At 52.4% G+C, this 16,171-nt stretch overlaps 1 long non-coding RNA gene across 1 annotated transcript; it reads left to right on the top strand.

Annotated features, from left to right (window-relative positions):
- The first annotated feature begins 374 nt into the window (after positions 1-374).
- Positions 375-14,611, top strand: LOC147649249 (uncharacterized). Its single transcript, XR_015279345.1, has 2 exons — positions 375-9,318; positions 10,452-14,611. It is a non-coding gene; the product is annotated as an uncharacterized LOC147649249 (long non-coding RNA).
- Positions 14,612-16,171: the final 1,560 nt, after the last annotated feature.

The following is a 16,171-nucleotide window of genomic DNA, read 5'->3' on the forward strand; positions in this document are numbered from 1 at the left end:
ATTTACTGGGGAATATTAATGGGCCTCTCTGCACAATTATAGCCAGAAACAGCAATTAAAGAAAAAATCAGAGAGGGGAGAAACTCAGGGAAGGATCCTCAGCCAGCACTAATTGGTGCAGCTTAGAAACCAATGGAGCTGAGCAGAATTCCACCCGTTCAGGACAGCTCTGAGGAACGTCTCATTTCCAGCCACCTTCCTCTTGCATTTATCTCTTTTTTTTTTTTTCCCTTGGCAAGAGCTAAAGGACATTGGTTTAAGCCTAAGAATAAAAGAAAAAATTTAAAATCCCGGCGTAATTGCAGATTTCTTCCAGTTTGGAAAAGTTGTTTTGTGTTTTTTAATGACACATTTTGTATTTTTTTGAATCATGTTAAGATCAACTCTAAGCATCCTCCAGGAGCTTTTGCTGGTGCCCCCCAGGACAGGGATGTCCCTGCTGGCTCCAGGACATCCCAGGCCACATCGTGAGGCTGGTGTTTCACCCATGGCCTGGTGACAATCCCAAACCTCATCTCCTCCTCTCCACCCCAGCACAGAGCACTGCCCCAGAAATCCAACCCTTGGCTCTCCCTGGCTTCCTCGAGCCCCGTGTGAAGCACTGGAGCGTTTAACCCTGCAGGAAATCCGCACCGGGAGGGGAATTCGGAAAATTATCCTCCCCTTGCCTTTGTCAGGGGAGAAAGAAGCAAAAAATCTGATTTCTCGAGCCAAGAATTCAGCAGTAATGAGTGACACCCCTGCACAACTCCTTCAACATGGCAAGGCCGATCCGAAGGCCCAGGCCTCGCTGCTGTTAAAAACAGCTGATGAAGGGAAGGATTTGCTCCGGGGTGGGAGCCCCAGCCCAGCCCCAGCTCATCTCGGGGTTAGGAAGTGTCCAACAGCAACACCCAAGTCCTGCAGGCCCAGCCTGGGAGAAAGCAGCGATTATTTGAGCGAACCTGGCAGGACCAGGCCTCTGTTTGCTGCTCTGCTGTTGTTTGCCTGCTGGGCTTTGAGGCTCAAGTTTTCCGCGCTTGCTCCAAAACAAATAATTGCCTTTTTCACTGGAGCTCGGGATCAGCACATCATCATCACCTGCTTCCCTGGGATGAGGCAGCGGCCCAAGGCCCAGCGTGGCCAGAAAAGCCCGTGGAGCTCAGAAATGAGGTGTCTGTGGACGCACAGAGGAGGAAAACTCCAGCCTCCCCCTCTCCAGACGTGTGTGAGACGCTTTCCCCGCTCTGCTGAGACCTGCAGTGGCCACGGAGCCTCGTGATTGATGTGATGGAGCCAAATAAGTGGGGGAAAAAAAAGCCTGGAAAAATAAAACTGTTTTCCTTTTCCGTGCCAAAAGCTGTGCCTGGTGTTCCACCTCTGGCTTGGGCATCTCCCATGTGCTGCAAGAGAGGGGAAAATCTCCGGGGATTTCACGGCTGTGCCTTGTTCCTGGTGATATTTGGAGAGCAAAAGGGGTTTGGGAGCATCGTGTGTGCCTGAATCCACGTGGAGAGGGGGAAAATCCAGCGGTAAATTCTCCTCCCAGTTAATTAATTGATTAATTAATTAATTGGCAGGCTGGGCTGTGTCCCCACCACCACAGAATTGGTCCCGTGGCCGAGGGGGACTGAGGGTGTTGAGCTCAGCTCTTTGCACTTTATTTTGCCAGGGGAAAGTCAGTTCTTAGAGCAGAGCAGCAGAGGAGGAGAAAGGCCCCAGGGGGAAGAAATTCCTCCTGCTGGGGCTGGAAGGAGGGCAGTGTCCGGCCGATGGATCCCAGCAGGTCTGGGGTGCTTCCAGCCCTGCCTGGAGCCGGGAATGCCGGGTTGCCTTGGGGCAGTTTGGATCCAGAGCCAAAAGAAGGGCTGAAGCCCAGGAAAAGCCAAGCTGTGACCTTTGCCAAGCCCTGCCGCTGCCCTTCCCGGAGCTCAGAGCTGGGACAGCCTGGAGACATCAGTCAGAGCGCTGGGATTCGCTCCAGCCCGAGCTCCTCCAGCCGTTCCCAGCTCCCTGTGAGGGAGGAGAGGGCAGAGATGGGGATTTGGAGCGTTTACAGCCTCAGGGGTGCTGGTGAGGAGCTGGAGGAGGCTGAGGTCCTGACCAGGGGTTTTCCTGGGTTTCTCCAGGGTTTAGGAGCTGCTGATTTCAGGATCTGCTGGAATCAGTGCTGGTCTGTGCTCCCTGGATCAAAAGAAAAGGGGAAAAACACCCAGGGACAGCAACTTTGACAACAGATTGCCACCAGCAAGGCATGAAAAGGAGCTGGAAAGGCCACTCTGGTTGTTCCTCCTGTAATTAAAACAGAGAATTTATTCCTCCTTGCAGCCAGCCTCCTGCAGAGAATTAACCACAAGATTAATGAGGTGCCCGATGGTTTGTGCAGCCCCACTCAGAACCGGAGCAACTGTTTGCTCCTGGTGTGCCGGGGTGTGGAGAGCAGCCAGCTCCCTCCTGGTGACGTTCTGGGCCACCAGGGACAGCTGCAGATGGATCTTTGTGCTCCTGGCCGGCATTTGGGAACGGCAGAGCTGAGGGAACACGCTCAGAGTCCCTGTCCTGAGGCACGGGGAGGGCGACAGCAGCTCTGGGAAGGAGCAATTCCCAGTTTGCTGTCCCAGGAAGGAGAGATCCAGCTGGGATCAGCACTCTGGAATTGGGCTGCTGGGGACACTGGGTGGGACAGGTGGTGTCACCCTCTTGTATGACCACTGGATGTGTTAGCTCGTGCTCTTGCTCATTTTATCCCGATTTTAGGAAGCACCCAGCTCCAGTTTCACTGCCACTTTCACATCAAACCCCCACGGCTCTGAAATCAGGCTGCTGGGGACACTCTGTGGGCCCGTGGGTGGCTGGGACAGGCGGTGCCACCCTGTCCTGCCCGTGTCCCCAACCAGCAATAATTACTCCAGTTTTTAATGGATGTGTTAGGTGCTCTCCCTCATTTCCCCCTGATTTTAGGAACCACCTAGCTCCGGTTTCGCTCCCAAATCACTCTCCCATCAAACCCACACGGCCTCCTTGGGTTTTCTGTGCTGGTTCCACACCTTGATCCTTTCTCCAGTGAGGGCTGGGAGCAGGTGCTGACCCCTCGGGATGCCCTGCATGGCTGGGAGTGAGAGGGACACAGCAGGAATTAGGAATGCCAGGATTTTCCCTTTCCAGGGTTTCTTTGAGGGCTTTTCTTGCTGGCATCCTGCAGGGACGATGTGACACCGTGGCTGTGTCCTGGAACTCGTGGGCATCAGGGTGGCACAGGTGGGGTTCACCCCCCAAAATTTCTGAGGAGGAACTGTGGCCTCAAAGATTTCTGGACTGGGGACACCCCAGGAGGTGTCAATGATGCCACCCACGTCCCCATGGACACCAGCCTGGCCAGACCCCTCAACCTCTGATAAAAACCCACCCAAGCTCCACTTGTGGGACTTCCTGACTCTCCTGTTGGCATTTTCTTCCTAAATGACCCTGAATCACCCCAAATCACCCTTCCCATGATGTGGATTGCTCTCCCTGCAGAACCTCCTCTCACACATTGCTCAGAGCTGTTATCACGTCTCCCCTGCAGCACTTCCAGACTAAACAAGCCCAGGTCTGTTTTTGGGACCTCTGACCAGTCCTGGCCTGGCTGATCCTCCTCTGTCCCGCGGCAGTGCCCGCTGGATGCGGTTCCTGGCCCAGCCAGGGAAGCAGAGGGATTATCTGGCATTTCTCCTGGCCAGCAGTTTGGATTTACAGCTCTCCAGGGAGGAAGCCAAGCTCTCTTCGGCAGCTCCACCCATCACCCAGTTATGGCCTCAGCCTCCCAAAATCCAACAGGACACAGAGTTTGAGGAGTTTTTCTGGTGCCCAGGGTCCCACTGGGTTTGGCTGTTCTGGTGTTCCCTGCACTGGGAAGGGTGGGAGGCCCAGACCTTCCCCAGCAGGGAGTGCTGAGAGATTACAAATGCTGGGGTGACAGAGACAGGCAGAGAAATTCTAATCCCTGTTCCCTGGGCAAAGACTGGGAGAAATTTAATATTTTTTTCCCATAAAAAATCAAAATCTGAGAACTCTGGGCTGAAAACCAACAAGGAGGGGTTTTTATTTCCCTTTTTTTTCTCCCTTTTTTTCCCCCCCCTTTTCTTTTTCCTTTTCCTTTTTCTTTTCCTGAGCTGTGTCTTGGCCAGGCCAAGTGGGCTCAGCTCAGTCCTCTGGATGAAGTGGGACTGGATTTATTGTTGTTTCTGCAGCAGCTGAAGCTTTGCTCAGAAGGCAGCATTACTCACAGAGCTGCCTCCTGCAGGGCTCCCCTGCTTTTCCTGATGTTTCCCTTCTTGCCTTCATCTGAATTCCCTCTGCCATGAGCCATCAAACACGGAACTGCTCATAGATCACCTCTTGTCAGGGGCTGGCAGCGCTTCTGGCTCGGCCTCTGAGCTCCACAGCTGTTGGAGAGTTTGGCTGGAAGGAGGGAGGGTGGTCTGGGTCAGGCTCTGGGGTGTTCCCATCCCATCCAGGCTCTGGGGTGTTCCCATCCCATCCAGGCTCTGGGGTGTTCCCATCCCATCCAGGCTCTGGGGTGTTCCCATCCAGGATCTGGGGTATTCCCATCTGGGTTCTGGGGTGTTCCCATCCAGGATCTGGGGTGTTCCCATCTGGGTTCTGGGGTGTTCCCATCCCATCCAGGCTCTGGGGTGTTCCCATCCAGGCTCTGGGTGTTCCCATCCACGTTCCAGTGGAAGCTGGATTTTAAACCACAGGGAAAGGGGGACAGAACTCCCTCAGCCCTTCGGTGGGGTGGGACAGGAGAGAAGGGGAGACAGAAGAAGGTGCAGGTCCCTCCTGCAGTCCCCACAGAGGCCGGGGAGGGAGTGGGGACAACCACAGCAGGACATCTGACCAAAACAGGGGATGCTTTTAGCAGAGCTGAGCCAAACCATTCTCTGAGAGCTGAACCAGCTCACCCTCCACAAGCCACCGCACCAGCTCCGGCAAAAAAAAAACATTTTTTGCAATTTTCAAGCTCTGAACCCTCCTGATTTCCACACGTCACTGGCTGAGATGCGCAGTCCCTGGGGATGGGGCTGCGGGATCAGCGAGGTGAAGGTGGCTGAGCCCTCTCCGAGGTGCTTCACCCCCCACTGTCCCCGCACGTGTCCCCGTGCTGCGGATGCAGATGTCTGGGAACGTGCGCTCGCTCCAGCATTACATCACTGCAGGGAAAGGCAGCAGGAGAAATGCAGCAGCCTGCGAGCCAGGGCCATCCAAAATAAACCTCTGCCGGGAAAGGGGAGGCGTTCCAGTGGAAAATGTTTGGGTTTTCACAAATCCCATCGCCTCAGCGCTTGTGCCGCGGTCCTTCAAGGTCCTTCCTGCATGTAGGGATGGGGAGGCACTGGCACAGCTTGCCCAGGGAGGACGTGGATTCCTCATCTCTGGAAGCGTCCAAGGTCAGGCTAAACACGAGCCCAGCCTGGCACTGCAGCCCTGCAGCAACGTTGGGCGTCCTAAAAACATTCAGGAACCCTGCCAGGGGGCACGGCAGGATGTGACCCTTTCCAAACCAGCTCATTCCTCATCCTAGTAAAAGATGAGTTGAGTCGTTCCCATTCCCATTTTAAACTGCCAGAGGATGGATGGGATACTGGGGAGAAATTCCGTCCTGGGAGGGTGGGGAGGGGCTGGGCTGGAATTGCCAGAGCAGCTGTGGCTGTCCCTGGATCCCTGGCAGTGCCCAAGGCCAGGCTGGACATTGGGGCTGGAGCAGCCTGGGACAGTGGGGGTGACCCTGGGACAGTGGGGGTGACCCCGGGACAGTGAGAGGTGACCCTGGGGACAGTGGGAGGTGTCCCTGAGGACAGGATGAGTTTTAGGGTCCCTTCCCACCCAAACCATGCTGGGATTCCACTCTGGATGGCCCCTGCAGTGCCGGGGTCACAGAGGGAACTCTGTGGTTGCCATGGGAGGAACAGAAGGCTGTGCTCCATGTTCCCCCCCCTGACTGGGGAACAGCGGTGTGGCTACACTGGCACTGCCACACCAGCACGGGACAAATGGCAGGGACACAAAGTGTCACCTGTGGAAGAGAGGTACCTGGTGGGAGCTCCATCCAGATCCAAGGAAAAGGCTGTCCCTGTTGGACGTGGCAGTGAGTGGATTTTCACCTCTGGAGCCACCAAAGGTGGCCAACTGTGGGAAGATTTTTATCCCATCCCCATGATCCCATCATCCATGAAGAATCCATATGGGAACCTCTGCCGGGACAGGGATGCTAGAGGTTTGGTGGGAATGGGATGGGATGCTCATGGCATCTGGGAATGGCCATGGATAATGCTGGCCCGTGGGGCAGAGCTGGGAGCTGCGGCATTCCCGTTGCTCCCCAGCTCCCGCCGCTCGCAGGGAATGCTGTGCATCTCTTTATAGACACTTCATTAGCAACGTGATGCTGAGGAACTGCAGCAAATTCCTCCAGGGAGGGTTTTTTTCGGGAGGCTGGAAGGACTAAATGTGCTCAGGATTCACAGAAAGGGCTCAGCTCAAAGACAGCCTCCTGTCTGTCAGGTGGAAATGGCACTGCCTGGAAGGGGAACAAAAATTGGGATGGTTTGAAGTGGGAAAAGAACTTGGGAAGAGCCAAGGCACATGGGACTCGGGAAATATAAAAGGATGGATCAGAAAAGCTTTTTTTTTTTTAATGGAAATTAAAGGATGACGAAGAAGATCAAATTTAAAAGGCAATATGATAATTATTTTAAAGTTAATATAATAATAACATTTAAAAGGCAATATAACAATTATTTTAAATTTAAAAGGCAATCTAATATTTATTTTAAATTTAAAGGCAATATAACAATTCTTTTAGGGGAGTTCCATGGCTATCAACACATCTTTCCTCTCCATGGTCTTTAATGCAGCTCTGCTGAATGAAAGACTTGGCCACACTTCCAGATTATTTTCCACACATTTTTACTCCTTTGAATTTCAGTCAGGCTAAATTTTCTTCCTGCAGCTTATCCCAGGTCTGGGTAATCCAGGTAATCCAGGCTGCCCCAGGCTCGCTGGAGGAGCTGCAGCTCCTCGTGATCCGTGGGGGTGTGGAAGGACTGGGACACACCTTGGTCCAGTCCTGACCTGCACTCGGGATCTGGGAATTTGGAGCTGCCCAGTGTGGACAGCCACAACATCAAAGTGCTCTGATTCACCCCAGACAGGTCTCTCACTGCTAATGGCATTTTTTTTTCCCCTCAAAAACTCCAAAATCCCTTCCCCAGAATTCCATGTCCCCACGCCTCAGACGGGATAATCCTTCCCCAGTGGGGGAAATGGGGAAACAAAGCCCAGAGCGACATCAAAGGGAGGGAGCTCTGGATTTCAGGCTTGGGGAGAGCAAGAAAAATCCCATCTCCAGAAAGATGTGGCAACAGGGGCAGTGCACGGGGAGGAACGCTTTGGGAAGACATGGAAAAATTGTGAAACATCCCCAGGGAGGAATCAGAGGTTCAAAGGCAGCAGAGGATTGGAAAAAGAGAAGGAAGTGACTCCAAAAAAAAAAAAAAAAAATTCATATGCAAAACTAAGTTGCACTGAGCAAAAAGTTCAGGTCTGGACATGGCACTGCAGAAATCCAGGAGGGAAAGATGGGAAAGATGGAAAATCCCAAGGCAGGTCGGGAGAGATGGTTTCCCACAGGCTGGAATGAATCCGAGCTCCAGCCCAAGCTCTGGTGGCCTGTGGAGGTGCCTTCCCTCGACCTCTGGGACACTCACAGCCAAAGGAGATGGGATTGTGGCACTCCAGAGGTTCCAGATGGGAATGAGGCAGCGAAATGCCTTTTTGGTTTGGTGTTTGGTGTCCCTGGCCCCTCTGCTGAGGAAGTGGTGCCCCGCTGTCTTTGGAGGGTGATGGAGATTTTCCTCTCCCAAGCTGTTTGTGGAATGTGGAATACTCATCTCCCGCTGGGAGGACCGGAAAAGGGTTAAAAGCTGACAAATTCCCCATTCCTGAGACATTTCAGAGCTCCGGACAGCTCTCACCCGATGCTGGTGGAGTGTCTGGCAGGAGAACAACGCCCACCAGGAAAATGCCAACGCAGGAGTCTCAGTCTCTTCAAGAAACTCATCCCACTCCCTAGGTTTTTCAGGAATTAATTGCAAAGACATTTCTGGGGTTTGTTGCAATGGGGGTTGCCATGGCAACTGCTCCAGCTACTCCGAAAAAATAGGGAGGGCTCCTGCTGTCATGGGGGCCATCTGTCCCTTCCATGGGGGGTCATTCTGAAGCTCTGCTCCAACCTCCACCAGCCAAATATTCATTTTAAGCCTCTGAAAGTCCCTGGTATGATTTATCAACCAGCTCCTGCCCTCAATCTCTGTTTCTTTTCTCGGCACTGACAGGATAATTTCCTCTCTATCGCTGCAAATTAAATTCTAATGAGGAAGCTCTGCATTTCAATGTGATGGAGAGCTTTTCTTCTCCAGGATGCACAGGAGAATTGAATCCATCCAGGAGGGAGGAGAAGGGATTAAACAGGAATGCCTGAGGGGCAGGAGCTTTGGGAAAGGCAGTTCTGTTGGCAGGACAAGATGGAACGGCCTCAGGCTGGGCCAGGGGAGGCTCAGATTGGACATCAGCAGGAATTTCTCCATGGAAAGGGTGGTCAGGCCCTGGAATTGTGCAGGGAGCCCCCATTCCTGGACGTGTCCAAAGCCTGGATGTGGCACTCAGGGCTCTGGGCTGGGGACAAGGTGGGGATCGGGCACAGCTTGGACTCCTGGAGATCTTTTCCAACTTCAGCATTTCTGGGATTCTCTTTTCCCCCTAAAGATGGATTGGGACTTTTGGCTGGATTCAGGTTCCTCTCTGAGCTGAGACCACCAAACCCTCCATGGCTGGAGGTTTGAGCAGCTCTGGGATGCAGAGATGACAGCAGCTGCATCGTTCGTTTATGGTTTTGACTTGATAAAACAATCCAAGAAAAATGTTCTCTTTGTTTACTCATTTTGAGTGCTCCTCCTGGGGCCTGGACAGCCACCCCAGAAAGTTTTGCTGTTAAAGCAACATAAGAAATCAATAGATAAAACGCAATAATTCCCAAGTCCAGCTACTGTTCTAATTCCAGCCCTGTGTCCCCAGGCCTCCAAGGGCACAGGAGATTTCTTCTTCTACCAACCAGGCCAAGCTGTAAAGTTTTGGCTGTCCCAGAACAACGAGAGCTGATGTAGCAGAGTGGTTAAAAAACTTGCTTAATTTGTTCTTTTGACATGAAAGGCTCGTTGAACAGCTTTGAAAAGTTCAGTCAAAACAGCTCCTAGCAAGTCCAGGGCAGGAACAGACCTCAAGCATCACCAGCTCAGCTCTTTGGTAGGTGAAGGTAAACAAAAATAACATAAATCTCTGTTTCAGAGGATGAATCATTTGTGCTGTTGGGTGAAGCATTGGTGAAAATCCAGGGATATCAAAAATTGTGTGGTTTCCCTGGCTTTAGCCCCCATTTACAAGAGGGTAAATTCCAGTCTTTCACTGCTTTAGATCAGAAGTTCTGGTGAGGAAAACCCTTCTCCTGCCAGGTTCTGGTTGGGTCCAGTCTCAAGGAGCAATCCCTTGGTGTCGTTGCTTGGAATGGAGACCAGAGCACTGGTTATTGGAACTGGAAGGAGAACCCAGAGCGTTGCTGGGCTCCACGCAGCTCCTTGGAGGAGTTTGCTCCAGGAGCATGGGGAACAAGCCCCGATCCCGAGCCCTGATCCCAAAACCTCTGCAGAGGCGGTGCCAGAGCATGCTCTGCTTTCCCAAGCTGGAGGCTGAGCGTGAATCCATGGATAAATGTGCCAGCAGCTCCCCAGCTGGGGAATGGCTCTCCTGGGACTCCACAGAGCGAGTTTCTCATCGTTAATCCCTGCACTGGGAAGTCACACCGTGATGAGGCCATGGAGGAGATCCAAGAGCGCAGAGCTCCAGACTCTGCTTTCTTCCCTGGAAATCACAGCGAGGAAAACGGAGTGAGGAGTTCTCCCACCCCTCTACGGGTAATGGAGGAACAGTTTGAGTGGAGATAACCAGAAGGGCTGTTTGAAGGCACAGGAAGTTCTTGCTTGCACTCTTGGAAGTGGCATTCCCAAAAGAGACAACACTTCCCTGAAGATAAAGCAGCTCCCGGGAGAGAGAGCAGGAGGACACTGAGTCCTGGGAGTGTTCTGCTCTCATCCCTTCAAGCTCCTCCTCTCACTCCCCAGGGCACATTCACACTCTTGTTCCCTTGTCCTCTTTCCTCTCCATTTTGTTCCTTTTGGATGGCTTTTCCCGGCTTTTCCACCAGCTGGATGTGCCATCAGGCACAAGTTTAGGACTTGTGGAATCGGCCGCTCTGACCACGTGCCGTGCTTGTCCTCCCTGTGGCTGCCAGGGTTATCCCAGGCCTGTCCCGTGCTCAGCCCACACAGACCCGGCCTGGACGTGCAGCTGAGCTTTGCTTTGCCTCTCTCTCGTGTCCTCAGGGCTCCATAAATGGTGCAGACCCAACGTCCCGTGGAAGTCAGATGGTCCCTGTTGTGCAAGGAGACACGGCACAACACGGACTCAACGTCCCTGGGGTGACTCCAAGGAATTTGAGGCTCCTCACGCGGCCAAAAACACCAGGGCAGGGCTGAGGGCTCAGCTGCGCTCCCAGATCCAGGCCTTCCAAACAACTTCTTTAGAACAACTTGGAGTTTCCTTCCAGGAAAACATTCCTGGGACAACCCAGCAGCTGCACCACCCAAGAAGGGATTGAGCTCTGAGACACAAACTTGGAAGAAGTTAGGATTTTAGAGAAGTTAAGATTTTAACTAAGGATAAGCTTTGCTGAAACTAATTAAAAATAAATAGATGGGCCTTGCTAAAATTAAAGGTAGAGGGATAGACCATGGAAATCTTCCAGGATTTCGAAGGACAGAGGTTTCAGGAATTCCCGGCTAAGCCTGCTCTAACGGGTGGACAAAGGAAATGACATTTCAAGACTTGTTTTCCTTGGTTTTCTGTTCTTCCCTGGTTTTGGCACAACCCAGGGAACACAGTTAATTATAGCCCTGGGGAGAATTGATTGTTGCTTTACCTTATTTGGTGGATAACAGCAAATCCTTCTTTGTGACAACAAGGAAACCTGGTCTGGGAGCTCTGTCTGAAGTCACTGATCCAAGCAACACCCAATCCAAGGGTTTGGGGTTCTTCCCTGGTTCTCCATGCCCCCCAGGAGGGTCAATCCTCTCTTCCTGGGCTTTACAGGGATTTTTCCCCATGGAGCTCAACCCCACATTTCATCTCAGGGCACCTCTTGTTTTGCACAAATCCAGCTTGGGGAGAAAACCCATCAAAAATCACAACAGAAATTCAGATTTCAATGGAATTCAAGATTCCCAAATGCAGGAACAGCAAGAGATGAGTGGCTTTGCATGCTGGGAGAGCCCTGAATGCCAAGAAATCCTTGGGCTCCCTGCAGAGCTCCAGGGAGAGACCTGCAAGGCGAAGCCCATTTCCCAGGAATACGGTCTAGAAATTCCCTTTTCACCTCTAGATCCCTCACACCCCAGTGTAACCCATCGAATTTAGGAGTTTTGGTTCCAAAAAAGCTCAGGGTGAAATTCGAACAAGAAGAAATCAAGGTATTCCTTGTGCAGAGATTCCTCATCCGTCTTTATGGGCAGAACAGGCACAGAAGGGCTCCAGAGCTCCAGGAAGAGCTGGATGAACAATTAACTCCCTGCTCAGAGCCTCGGTGAGATCTGTGTGAATCAGGAGCTATGAAGGCATGAAATGAGATCAGAACCAGCCCTGGAGCTCCCTGCCCTGCCCAAGGCCCATCCCTGCATCCCTGTCAAGCTCCAAGTGGGATCTCGCTGGCTGGACGTGCTCCCCTTGGCATGGTGCCACCACTGGGATCAGCCATCCAGTCCCTCATCACTTCCAGATCATTAAATTATTTCTCTCTAATCCAATTAGCCACGCAAGCACGGAACAGTCCATGGGATGCTTGAGCAGGAGGCTCCACATCCATTTCCTGATGTCCAGAGCATCCCTGGCTAGGGGCAAGCAAACAGGGAGTTGTTGATGCCACGGCATCACCTTAAAGATCTCAGAGATCCAGGTAATTTGTCATGAATTCCATGTTTTCTCCACTTCTAAGGATTTTTCTCTTCTGTTGTCTGGTTGAGAGGCAAACACCACATTTCTGTTGGGCTTGAAAGGCACCTGCACCTCGTGGGTCAGCAGGGTGGGGCAGTGTGTCCAGGTGCTTGGAGAGGGGATCAGATCCCACAGCTCTGGCTGGAAATGGTCTGGAATTCATTGGAACCAGGCTGGAGACGGAGCTCAGGGTTTTCTCCATCCTCCTGTGCCAGCAGGGAGCTCCAAACCCCCTTAGGGGCACCCCAAAGTCCAGACTGAAGCACCTCAAAGTCTGGCCCAGCATCAGGTGAGGTGTCCTGAGCCCTTCTTGGAATTCTCCTGCAGGCTTCAGCAAGGGAAAGGTTGCCCTGGCACAAATTCCAGTCAAGGAAAATATCCTGCAGCCCATAAACGCTGGATCTGGTCCAGCACCCTGCTGCAGGACCCTTGATCTGACCCCAAACTGCTTTTGCTGCGCTCTGAAGGAAAATTACGCTCACCAGAGGGTTTGTGAGGAGCCAGCGCTGCCCTCAGCAGCCGCAGGCTGGTGCTTAATGAGCTTTCAGCTGATTGTTACTGAGCGAGAGGCACAATTAAAGCCCATTAGCTGCCATGACATCACCAGCTCGGAGGAAGCTGTGCCGGGCAGGAAGGAGGCAGGACAGCCATGGAATTATGGCTGTGGAATGAGTTAAAATCATTGAGTTACAGCCGCAGAGTTACAGCCATGGAATGAGTTAGAGCCGTGGAGTTAAAACCGTGGGGTGGCGGCCATGGGATGGCAGCTGTGGGATGAGTTACAGGCGTGCAGCTACAGCCGTGGAATTCCTACAGCCATGGAATTCTTACAGCCATGGAATTCTTACAGCCATGGAATTACAGCCATGGAATTCTTACAGCCATGGAATTACAGCCATGGAATTCTTATAGCCATGGAATTACGGCCATGGAATTCTTACAGCCATGGAATTCTTACAGCCATGGAATTCTAGCCATGGAATTCTTATAGCCATGGAATTACGGCCATGGAGTTACAGCCATGGAATTCTTATGGCCATGGAATTCTTATGGCCATGGAATTCTTATAGCCATGGAATTCCAGCCATGGAATTCTTATGGCCATGGAATTCCAGCCATGGAATTCTTATGGCCATGGAATTATGGCCATGGAATTCTTATAGCCATGGAATTATGGCCATGGAGTTCTTACAGCCGTGGAGTTACAGGCATGGAATTTCATGGAGTGAAATTAAAAATCATGGAGTCACAGCCACAGTCATAACCATGGAGTCACAGTCATAACCGTGGAGTCACAGCCATGGAGCGAGTTACAGCCATGGAGTTACAACCATGGAATTACAGCCATGGAGTTACAGGTGTGGAATTTCACGGAGTGAATTAAAACCATGGAGTTACAACCGTGGAGTTACAGCCATGGAATTACAGCCATGGAGTGAGTTACAACCATGGAATTACAGCCATGGAGTTACAGGCATGGAATTACAGCCATGGATCGAATTAAAATCATTGAGCTACAGCCATGGGTTTACAGCCATGGAAGGAGTTACAGCCATGGAGTTACAATCACGTGGTTGTTCCAGCCATGGAGTTACAGCCACAGAATGTGTTAAAACATTGAGTTACAGCCATGGAATCACAGCCGTGGAATTGTTACAGCCATGGAATCACAGCCATGGAATTGTTACAGCCATGGAAAGAGTTTTCCTGTCATTTGCTGACCTGTGAGAGAGCCCCGAGTCCCCCGGAGCTGTGATGGCCTCACTGTCCTGGGCTGGGGACATGTGGCAGATGTCCATTGTCACCTCCCCTTGGCCACCTCCTGTCCCCTGGGGGTGCCACACACGAACCTCTGGTTTCTTGGGCTGGGTTTTCCATTTTAGATTGGAGTCATGGGAGAGGTGCCACGGAAACCGCTGGAACTGCCTGCCCTGGGCAGTGACACGGGGCCATAGGTGGTGACAAATCCCTTGGGATTATTCCTGGAGGTGGCATAGTGCCTGCCTGGAGCAGCTGAAGGGGAAAAGGATCCTACCAGCCATCCCTGGAGCTCCTCTTGCAGCCAGCAGGAGGTTGGAATCAGACTTTGGGGTGACAACACGGATTGGGAACCAGCCCTGGGTTCCATGCTCTAAATAAAGTCATTTATTCGAGTTTATTTATTCAAATCCCTTCCTTGGACACCTTCTAGCCAAACCCCAGCGCTCCCCAGTGCCTCCTGCAGCCCCTCCTGCTGCGCTGGGTGGGAGAACCCCGATCTTCACACACCAGGCCGCTGATATTGAAGACAAATTTTATATTAAAACTCCATTTTTTCAATGTTATGAAGAGTTAATGGCTCAAAGATGTCCTGCCCCCCTCACAGCTGTGTCTGCTTTGGTCAGGTTTGGTGAGCACGGCCTCGCAGATCCTTTATGGGGAGCTTTGGCCCGCTTGGATTCCATCAGAAACACCAACAAACAATTCCCCCCTGCTTATTAACACTCTGTAAATTTATTAACACTCTGTAAAATGTCTATAAATGGAACTTTAATGTGCAGCATGGCCCGGGGCAGCCCCTGAATAAAAAGGGACCCAGAGTCCCCTCCCCAAGCCTCAGCAGAGGTTTTGTGAGGCGGTGGCAGGAGGCCAGATGTTTTCAGGGCAGCTCTGGCTCTGCTCTGAATTAGAATTAGAAAATATTTTGGATTTCAGGAGAGCCTTTGGAACCCCAGGTTTTGTGATGGGCCCGCCAGGGCTGCCTTTGCTCAGCTCTGTTGGGCTTGGAGCCTCTTCACCAGGAGCTTTTCCCTCACCCTGGAGCTGCAGTGGGAGCCCTGCTGGAGCTGGGGCTGCAGGATTGAGATCAGGGATGGTTCCAGGAGTCCTGCTGGAGCTGGGGCTGCAGGATTGAGATCAGGGATGGTTCCAGGAGCCCTGGAGGACTGAGCTTGGGCTGGTTCCAGGAGTCCGAGGGAGCTGGGGCAGCAGGATTGAGCTCAGGGCTGGTTCCAGGAGTCCTGCTGGAGCTGGGGCTGCAGGATTGAGATCAGGGATGGTTCCAGAAGTCCTGCTGGAGCTGGGGCTGCAGGATTGAGCTCAGGGATGGTTCCAGGAGTTCTGCTGGAGCTGGGGCTGCAGGATTGAGATCAGGGATGGTTCCAGGAGCCCTGATGGAGCTGAAGCTGCAGGATTGAGATCAGGGCTGTTCCAGGAGCTCTGGAGGACTGAGCTTGGGCTGGTTCCAGGAGTCCTGCTGGAGCTGGGGCTGCAGGATTGAGCTCAGGGATGGTTCCAGAAGTCCAAGGGAGCTGGGGCTGCAGGATTGAGCTCAGGGATGGTTCCAGAAGTCCAAGGGAGCTGGGGCTGCAGGATTGAGCTCAGGGATGGTTCCAGAAGTCCAAGGGAGCTGGGGCTGCAGGATTGAGCTCAGGGATGGTTCCAGAAGTCCAAGGGAGCTGGGGCTGCAGGATTGAGCTCAGGGAGGTTCCAGGAGTCCGAGGGAGCTCTGAGAGCTCAGTAAGCTGAGCCAGAGTTACGAAACCGCGGGATTGCAGTTGGGCTTCAGCTCTGGATATTGGCATTTCCTCCCCAGTCAAGCCCCAGCCTGCAAAGGTCTGGGCTCTGTGGCCCGGGAGGGTTTTGGGAACTGTGGGAATGCTCAGCTGCGGAGGAGGTGAAGAGATTTCCCCTGAAATCCCAGCCCGGAGCTCTCTTGTGAGTGTGAGCACACAGGGCTGGGACAGCCTGGGCTCCCCTTCCCAATCCACTGGGATTTTAACAGTTTATCCCTCTGGAAATCAGGCAACAGAGCCTGATCCACTAGAGGAGAGGCATCTCAAAGTTCCAGCTCAAATATTCACCATCTTTTATTTTCCCTTCATCTCCATTCAGTTCTGTCCATCTGATGGGTCCAACGCTCTAATTCCATGTTCTCAGTGCTGGGTTTTATTAAAACCTTCCCGGGGGGTTGATAGGACCAGACTGAGGATGGAAAAGCACCAAAGGTGAAGCATTTTTGGGTTTCAGTGTGAAGCAGGGAATTGTTTCTATTTACAGGGAAAGCAGCGCACGGCTC

The sequence above is a fragment of the Cyanistes caeruleus genome, chromosome 26 (assembly GCF_971803275.1).
Source record: "Cyanistes caeruleus chromosome 26, bCyaCae1.hap1.1, whole genome shotgun sequence".
Classification (NCBI taxonomy): domain Eukaryota; kingdom Metazoa; phylum Chordata; class Aves; order Passeriformes; family Paridae; genus Cyanistes; species Cyanistes caeruleus.